The sequence below is a fragment of the Aquila chrysaetos genome, chromosome 26 (genome assembly GCF_900496995.4).
Source record: "Aquila chrysaetos chrysaetos chromosome 26, bAquChr1.4, whole genome shotgun sequence".
NCBI classification, from domain to species: Eukaryota; Metazoa; Chordata; class Aves; order Accipitriformes; family Accipitridae; genus Aquila; species Aquila chrysaetos.
In genome coordinates, this window is record NC_044029.1 from 16,955,928 (window position 1) to 16,965,946 (window position 10,019).

Consider the following 10,019-nt stretch of genomic DNA (forward strand, 5'->3'; position numbering starts at 1 on the left):
TAGCCATGCCTACTCTACAAACGTAGACCCTCCTTTTTGGGGTGGCATCTTTGGCTTGCAAGAAAGGTGCTCCTACCCATCCTGTGCCCTGTGTTACAACTTTTTATATGTAAAACCTTGCACTGAAAGAACATCATTTCCATTGCAAAGTCAAACACTCAGAGCGGCCAGAGCCAGCTGGCTCTGTAAACCCTACGCAGCTCCCCCCAGCAGGCAGGTATATGCCCCAGTCCTGTCCCTACTATACGAGGACCCCTGTGTCCCTGAAGGCTGCCAGCTTCTGCCAGTGCACACCGTCACAGTGCAGCTTCTCAGGCCTCTCCACCGTCTTCTGCATGCAGCCTCCCCGGGCTTCCCTGCGTGCTGCCCACACTCCACTCTCTGGGGTGTTCACCACCACTCTAGGACAAACAGATACATATTCTTTATCTCCCCCCATATTCCCATCAGTTTCATAAGAAACATCTCATCTCAAGGGTCTAGAAAAAAATTAAGGACGTTGCTGAGTGCCCAACTGCTCATTATTGCCGACTTGTCATCCACAATAGCACACCCAGTTTCTTCCTTTCACTTCTGTTTCCTAGTTTCCATTCTGTTTCCATTTCATTACAGCTCTTCCTACCAGCGGTTCCAATGAAAGTCCAAAAATTGCTCATCAGATACGAAGTGCTTGGTGTACTCTTCCTATCACAGGCTGATACACATCCGTCAAACAGCGTGCTCCAGTTGCCCTGCTTCCTGCCTGCCCGGTGACACCAGCAAGCCTCACATGTAGGCAAGGACCAGTGGGACTCCATTAATTCTCTAGCAGGCAGTATTTGGAAAGGCTACCCCACACTGTTTATACCTTGTTCATCACATTTCAGCATCCTCTGTGTTATCCATCACGCCTAGCTTGCAGGACCCTTGCCCAAATGGAGTCTGCCATGACCCTGGACTGGCATTTTCCCCAGTCCTCATACTGCTGATTACCAGGCTTTGTTGGACAAACTTGGCTACTATATGAACTCCTCGTGTGTGGACTCTGGCTTGCTTCAAATTAGGCTAATCCAGCTGAAAGTCAGAGTGCCCAATTAAAGTCCTGGCTGCTTTCAGCATGCACAATTCCACCCTTCAGAAGGAGGGTGGTCGCTGTGGGTACCATCTCTCCCCTGGTCTAGCTGGAGAGTGCCTGCCACACCTATACAGCTCCCAGATGGTGCCACTATTAAAAAAGTTAAGTGAATGCTCAGCACAATTCAAGTCAATTTTTAAAACCACTTTATTACATAAAGGAGTAAAGATTTCTCCCCTTTTACAGTTACAGCCACAATGAACAGGGTATTTTCTGAACCAGAAACTTGGTATTGACTGTACTGCTTCACTTTATTTATCACGTGTAAGACAGTGATTCAGCAGCGATAGTTCCACCACCAAGGCTTATTCTTAAAAGGAATCAACTGTGCTTGAAATGCAGCTGAAACGCTGACCTAGTTTGACACTTTCTCCCACCCCCAAAATTACCAGAGCTCCTGAATGTTTCAGATGTCACAAGTTATACCGATCCACTTAACAATGAGGTGTGAGGGTTTTCCAGGGAGAGGTGGATTTGGGGTTTTTATTCATTTCTGTGTACCTCTGAGATCAGTGGGAGTAGGAACTTCCCCAAGGCCAGAGGAGCCCCACCAGCTGGTGGTGGGGTAAGGGCAGCAGCCCCAGGTGAGGCGGGTACACTGACTTTCTGGAAGCAAATGCATATTTTTTGCCACCAAGGAGCCGAAACTGGGATCACCATAAGCCCTGTGGGTCTCTGCCGCTGTTCCTCAACATCTTTACAATGTTTGATTTAGTAATACAGAATCACACAATGGTTTGGGTGGAAGGGACCTTAAAGATCATCTAGTTCCAGCCCCCCTGCCGTGGGCAGGGACACCTTCCACTAGACCAGGTTGCTCAAAGCCCCATCCAGCCTGGCCTTGAACGCTGCCAGGGATGGGGCAGCCACAACTTCTCTGGGCAACCTGTTCCAGTGCCTCACCACCCTCTTTGTAACAAATGTCTTCCTTACATCTAATCTAAATCCACCCTCTTTCAGTTTAAAACTACTGCCCCTTGTCCTGTCACTACAGGATCTGGTAAAAAGTTTCTCTCTGTCTTTCTTATAAACCCCCTTTATATATTGAAAGGCCACAATAAGGTCTCCTTGGAGCCTTCTCTTCTCCAGGCCAATCAACCCCAGCTCTCCCAGCCTTTCATCAAATACTTGATTTAGATTTTTCCTCTCTACTACTATTCCCTTTCTTTGGTTTGAGTTAAAACTCAGTAACTTCAAATAAACAAACAAAGAAAAAAACCAAAAAGTCAAATAGACCACAAGTAACTGAAAATCCACAAGAATTGCATTTGTTCAGAATTCCCCACTTCTGGCCTATTTGGAGGAGCCATTCAATACTGAAGTAACACTGTACTTGTCCCTGGCAGTACAATACTACTACAACATTTTTGAACACCTTGTGGACCACCCACAAGCAAGAGGAGCAGCAATGATGTGGCCAGCAGAATGCCCTGGATGTGACGTTTCCTTGGGGATTTAGAGGACAATAAGAAAATAGTTTGTTGGTTAGTATTTTGACTGAAATAGCTTTTGATCACTCAGACGAGTCTGTTCTGCTTGAGAGAGAGCAGTCTTCTCTGAAGCAAATGAGTAACACAAAAACCCAAGTAAAACGGCTGAGCTGTTAAGTACAGAAAGTACCTGAAAAGAGCCATGAAGGTAGTTAAATATTTAGATTCATGCTCACTTTTTAAGTGGATTTGACATATCCTCATGCAACAGCTCTGACTGCACTGCAGTACTCCAATATCCATTGCAAAGGTTGTTCTGGAAGAGTTCACAATAAAAGAAAAAGATCTGCTGAACACAACATCTCAATGGAAGGAAAAATGCAAAATCCCACATTTCTTTTTAACTCTGCTTCCTCTCCCAGCAAAAACCATTCCTTTTGTACGCATCCCCTTCAGCATCCCAGAAAATAGAGAGGGAATAATTACAAGGAAAAAAGTGGCTAATTGGGAGGTATGCTTTGTCTGTCGTACCCAGCACAAGTAAGGTCCCTGAAAGACAAGCCAATGAATGTCCCTTTGAAATGAAGGGGTGGAGGGAGAATCTTTTAAATACCTTGCAGGCGATTTACAGTAATTATAACCTCGTCTGTTATTAATGCCACCTTCCTATCCATTGTGTAACATTCCACTCAGGCTTCTTCCCCTTACAAACAGGCAGTGATACAACAGTGTTATTTCATATCTCTGAAGTTGTTATTAGAAGCAAATAATTTTGCTGTGAAACTGGAGTGCAGCTATAAAGCTGCTGCCTCACTGCTTTGGATCTGAAAACACAGCTACATGGCACAAACTTAACTTGGCTCTTTTATGGCATGTATTTGGAGCCTAGAAGTAACTTCTGCTGAAGCCGTGAAGGTTTGTTTGACTTTCAGGCCATTCTGTGTCATCTGTGTTACCCAAGCCCTGGAGATTGTCCCGGACTCAGGGGCATCTTGAACTGTTTGATCCTGCCCGCTTTTCCCAGTTTAGCAGAGCTCTCCCAGCTGAGTTACCCATCAAAGTACCCAGGGGAGCAGCAATGAGGTGCTGACAGTGGCTCTCTTCCCTTTCAGACAGTCCTGAATCATCGCTCACATGAAAGGGCAAGAGAGGACCTCACAGTGATCTTGATGTAATTTTCTATGACAGAATTAAAGACCTTAACCAGATGTTGTTATTAAAGAGGTGTAGCACTAGTTCCAGGAAAAAAAAAAAAGAGCCTGCTTGCAGTATCCATATTTCAAAAGAGATCTTGGAAAATTTATGAGAATTGAGAGGAAAGCAGCAAGAGCTATTCAGACTTGTGGAAAAGTATGTCACAGAGTGAGAGACTTTGAACATGATTCAGGAGGACTGGCTGAGCTGCCCAAATCGCTCCCTGCCGCTGGAAGAGAGGTCTTTCCTTCACCCCACGCACCATCCTCACCAGAAAAAAAGCAGTTTTCTGCTGGATAAGTGACCTCAATCAGCTCTCCAGCAGATCAGCAGAAGGGAGGAGATCTTTAAAAGGTAACCCAGCCGTGGTCTTCAGCTACTTGCAGAACCAACTCCCTTTTACAAAAATGCCTTCAGGGGCTGAAAAATTGAGAAGGGAAAGAAATTTCAGACTGGATCCAGAGTACACATTATTAACACCGCATTAATTAACTGTTAGGTTTTACCTGGGACTGCGGCAGATTCTTCATCACCCGAGCCTTAAAAGCAGGACCTTCTAAAAGATACATTATTAGCTTAAAATTAAGTTACAGGCTTCATGTAGAAATGGCAAGACAAGGTTCTGGTTCCTTCCACACTATGATCATCTAGCCTAAGCTTTTATCTAATAGCTTATTCTGGTCTTAAACATATAAAATGGTGAATAACCCCAGAACGAAGGCCAAATCCTAATGCAGGTACTGCATTCCTGAGTGCCTCTTTACAGTTTCATTCCAGAGGTGGATGAAGTTTATTAGTGACTGAAGTCACAGCTCGGTGCTGTTCATACACCGACATTTGGTCCATAACAGGCATGTTATGACTTTAGCCAGTGACAAAGCAAAAAAAACTCAAGGCCGTGTCAAACCCTAAAACGTATAATTTCAGAGCAGCTCTGGCTTTTTTATTTCTTTCCTTGCTCCCGAAGTACATTTTTCACTGTCCCATGGCAACTGTTTCTCATGCTGTTGTTATGTGAGAATTGGGATTTTTAAAAGCTATTGTGAGGGAGTTTTAAGAAAAACTTCAAAAATTCACACCATTTAAAGATCAGAAACAGAGAAAAGTTCATAAGAAGGACAAAAAATAGCAGCATGCCTGTGATACGAGCCTTTGTAGAGGCAGCTACTCGCAAAAGCCCCACAGCAGAATGAATGTCTCAGTATATTTCAAATGAAGTGGTTTTACAGACACAGTCACAGCCGTGTGGCCTTCACTTTCTGGGTACCAAGCGTGGGTCACAGTGGGTTATGTGATGGCTCCTGCATATCTTGGCACGTTGGGTTTTCCAGTCCTGGCCAAACTCCACCCTGGACAAGTGTTGCTTTCATTTGCTGGCAGATCATTCAAGGGATCTTTTTGTGCGAGTGACAGCTGAAAGACATTAAATTGTGCAGTAAATCATTTAACTGGAGCCTAGAATGTGTGAACACTGAACCACAAGCTCTGACAGAAGAAAATCAGAATTTATTTTGTGTTTTGAACAGTTTTAACATTAATGGCCCAGTTTAACCACATGTAACAAGCATAATCTGTTCAGTATTCAGCAAGGTCTTCAACTGGATATTGTATACCTCTGTGGTGGTTTCCTCTAATTATATGAGGTTTCTTACTTGTTGTTAAAATGAATCTTATTCTCTTGAAAGGTGACAGAATGCTAGCGGGGGAAGACAAAGTCTGTCCACACCACGGTTCAGCAGGGGCGGTAGCAAACGTAGCACACATCCCCTCATTCCACCATGGAGGAGCGAAGGATGAAGAAAGACAATCTGGCATGAACAGCAAAAAAACAATGACACTCTTCACAGGCATCCTTTAATTATCCACATCTTGGGGAGGGTCTGCTTTTTTTCTTCTGGGTTTCAAGAAGTGCCTCCTTTTGATAGTTTTATTTAAATAAAAATACATTCCTATGGGGGAAAAAAGTTGGTTTTGACAAATCAGCATTTTCTACAAGAGCCATTTCATCAAAAACTCTGAAGTCACTCTATTCAGAAAGTATCCTCATCCAGCATCCAGTCAGTTTGGCTTAGTATAAACTAAAAAACGTAAGCCATATTCTGAAGTCAAAGGGGACCAAGCCAAGGAGAAAGCCAAAGGCTGAAGGAAAGCGAGCTCCACTTAGGCAGATGACAGCTGTTAAAGGGAGATCTGCTGGGGACATCCCGGGAGCTGCGAGCAGATGCCGCTGCTGGCAGCAGGGACAACAGGCACTTACTGATTTACTGTGGCACTGAAATGCCAATCAGTTATTACAGCCACTAACAGCTTTGCACCCAAATTCAGCCCAGCTTTTCATTTGCAGAGCCACCAAAGAGAAGGCCTTGGTTTGTGGGGACATCGGTGTGCTGTAGCCAGCCTAGGGCTTGGAAAGAGGCGGTGGCATTGATGCTGGAGCATCCAGCCACCTGCTCGCCCGCCCAGCTGGACTCCCCAGGACCTCCTGCCGCAGGAGGAGATACTGCACTCGCAAATGGCCAGCACTGTGCGGAGGTATCGCTTTCTGTCCAGGAAAGGTGCTCATGGCCACCAGGCTGCCTATCTCCTCTGCTAGCCTTCCCCTCTCCAGCCATCCATCCATTTCTTGGCTGCAGCTTCCGAGCAGACAGAGCCCGTTCACAGTCACCGGGTGCTAAACCACTGGGCTTAGCCACGTTAGGAACCAACTCCCAAACTACAACAAAACCCATAGAAACCGTGTGTCCCCAAGACACCACCTGAGGAGACAGTCTTGTGGGCACAACAGTGCATCGTGACCCTGCTCCGGGGGCCCCGAGTCTCTGCTGTCACCTCCACCTTCTGCACCTTCTTCTTGCAGCTGGACCTGTTGGTAGGGCACAGCAAGCAGAGGCCTCGGTTCCACATTACCACTCATTTCCCCAGAGCCAGGGCATGCGCATCGCTGCCGTTCCTTCCCACAGCTACCCTCCGACGGACAGATGGTGGGTCCCGCTGTGCTCCCAACGCTCACCGGGGGATGGCTGCAGCAGCACTGCCCGCAGCACCCCGCACCAGCCTGCTGGGCTCTCCGGCAGTCCCGACCCCTGGGAAAGACACCCCAAGGGCTGCCACGTTGCAGAGCAGGAGAGCAGAAGGACTCGCGGTGTGCGCGTCTTAGGTCCTGCGAGGCACTGCCGGGCTGCCCCGCCACCGTTCAGGGCTCCTGCGATGGTGGAGTTTCAGCCTTTTCAACTTGGAGCAGTTTGGATGCTTCCTGTGTTTGAAGTTGCTGGAACCACATCAAAAGGCCACAAGCAAAGAATGCCGTCGAAGGATTTATTCAGCCTGGATATGAGTGTTGCTGATGGGAGAGAAGGGAACAACAAAGATTTCTCAGCCACCATTGTGATCTACCCATTTAAAAATAATTAAAAAAAAAAAATAAAAAAGAAAGGTTCCTTTTACTATCAAAACCATTTGGCTGAGCACTTTACTGCGGACCCTGAGCAAGTTCCAAATTTCCTGGCTTACGTAAATACCTCTACTACCAGTGGGTCTTTGCAGAAGGAAAATGTTTATAATTGAGTAGTAAACCCTACTAAGTGACAATCGTGAGATAGATACAATACATTTTTAAATGGCCAAGTGTCAGACTTTTGAAATGAAAACCTACAACTGGAAATATAAATTCCAACACAATGCGTAGATTAAAACATTACTGTAATTAAATTAGTTTCACATTGGTACAGTAATGCCTCTGTGTACAAAAGGTAGTAAATAGTAAATTTTTCTACTTAGGGAAGCTGATATTTAATAACGATCATTTTTCTTAGTTCCTTTTCTTTTTTCCATACTTTATTCCAGATTCAGGGAAGAACATCAGTCCAATATATTTTCATGTTATGCTGACTGCATTTGAGAGAGAGCAAAAGCCCAGTCCACAAGCAAATTTGCACTAACTAAAGATACCCATTTTAAAAACCAGTTTGCACGTTAAACCAGTGCAACTGCCCCTTCCTATCTAATCCCAGTTACATCTCTTTAAACTGGGCATTTACACTGCCTTCTCATGCTGGTCTTTTACAACAACAGGAGCCATCCAGGGTGATCTGGACCCCTCTGTAGGGCTTTTCACAGTCACTGGTACTGCCCCTGCTTTAGCAGTATGTCTCATTACTAGGTTTAAGCAGCTCTCAGCTTTTTCCCTACCTTGCTTTTATTCTTCCTTCTTTGCTGCTGTTACAATGGGTGCACCTAAAGGGAAGTTATAGAGAAGATGGAGCCAGACACTTTCAGGAGGTGCACAGCAACACAAAAAGAAGCAGCAAACATAAGCCGCAACAAAGGATATTCCAATTCAGTAAAAGGGGGAAAAAAGGATTTACCATGGGGATGGTCAAACACTGGACCAGATGTTCAGGGAATGTGTGGAGTCTCCATCCTTGGGGGTGTTCACACATGCCCAGACACAAGCCCTGTGCAGTCTGATGCTGCTCCCGGCTGTCTCTGCTCTGAGCAGGGATTTGGACCAGGTGATCTTCTGAGGTGCCTCCCAACCTGAATTACGATTCTGTAATGGCCCTTAATGAAGGGACACAGATAGGTATGTCTGGGACCTGTAATAAGACCACAGACAGGTGTGCCCTGTACCTACTGACTATGTGCTAGTTCCACACATCATGTGGAGATAGGTTTGAGGCAACAGGTAAAAGCATCCATGTCAGACAAGACCGACAAGAGTGATTCCCTCAGACCTGTTTTAGTTTTCAAAGATACATCACCATTCAGTTCAATTCTTGGGATGCACAAGCATGACCTATAGTGCTCAAGGCAAAACTTTTTTTCCATATCCATACCTGAAGACAGCTAGAATTTGAAACAATTTAGCCCCTTGGATGTGCATGTCCAAAAGACATACCTTTGCATTTACAAACAGCATTGCAAGTTTAAGGCACCATTTGACCATGATTTGGCATGCTCTGCAATAGTCATAATCTTACCTGTCATTAATGACCTGCTTCACACATGGCCATACTTTGCAAAGGCCATAATCCTTGGGACTGCAGTTTCCTTGGGTTCTGTTGTCATCTTCCCTGCTGGACAATGGGTCAGAGCAGGAAAAGGATGAAAGTGGATGGAGACAAGACCAAGATGAGATAGTAGAGCAAAAAAAATTGCCTACCAAAATGTGTAACACTTAAATTTTGTTTAAAAAAGGGACAGGTGCAATCAAGGGTTGCTGGCTTGGCATTTCTTTTCCCCTGAGCACCAAAAGAAATGTCCAAGCAAGACTGTCCTTGGAAGGGGAAGAGCAGCAACAAATTCGTGAGAAGACGGACAGGAACCTGAAATACCACCCCTAACCCTCCTGCCTTTCCCTCTGACTGGTGGTCAATTCCCTCTCATTTCCCCACACAGTACACAAAGCAAATATCCTCTCCTTGCAGTGCTTTCTTTCCACCTGGTGAGAGCCACAGTACTAAAATACCTAAGTTTCAGTTAGTATTTCACACTAGTTTGGAAATACATCAGGGGGTTTTGTGTGTGATATAAATACCTCCCACTGCAATTAGTCTCTGCTACTGGGAGAGGAATAGGCTGCATCAACATTGCTTTTCTGCTAAAGCGCCGCTGTAGTTTCAGTTCATCCTACAAATGTGGCATTGTGTCCTAAAATTACATTACTAATTACAGCTAATACACCCAAGCCCAGATGAATGCAACTTTGATCTGAGTAGCACCCCTACGCAATTCCTCTGGCATGCAAATGGCAATTATACAACAGGGCTCAAATACAGCTTGAAAGCAAAGATGTAAGGCCAATTTATTTAGTGCCCCTAGACTAAACAAGGTGCTTATTCCAGTGCCAGATTATGATTGACCAAGATTTACTCACAAAACATTTCCCACTGAGAATGTGCAGCAAACTGCAATTATTACTAGTCCAGTTCGGCTAAAAGAAAAAAAAAAAGTCCATCTTTAGCTGCGATTTTGGCTGGACTGCCTGACAGGAATCGACTGCCAACTACAGCAGCAGAGCAGGCTGGAGGGAGTAGGTGTGGGGGTACGAAAACCAGAACAAGACAGGTTTGGGGGATGGCAAGGAACAACAGGAAGGAAAGAAAGAGAGAGGAGAAAAAGAGAGAATATAGTTGAAAGGGACAAGGAAAAAAGAGAAAATAAGAGAGGTTAAAGGAATATAAGGACACAGAAAGCAAGCATGGGAAAGAGAAAAACAGATGTGAGAAAATGAAGGAAATTGAGAAAGAAAACAGAGTAGACAGGTCGAAAAATAAAATAGG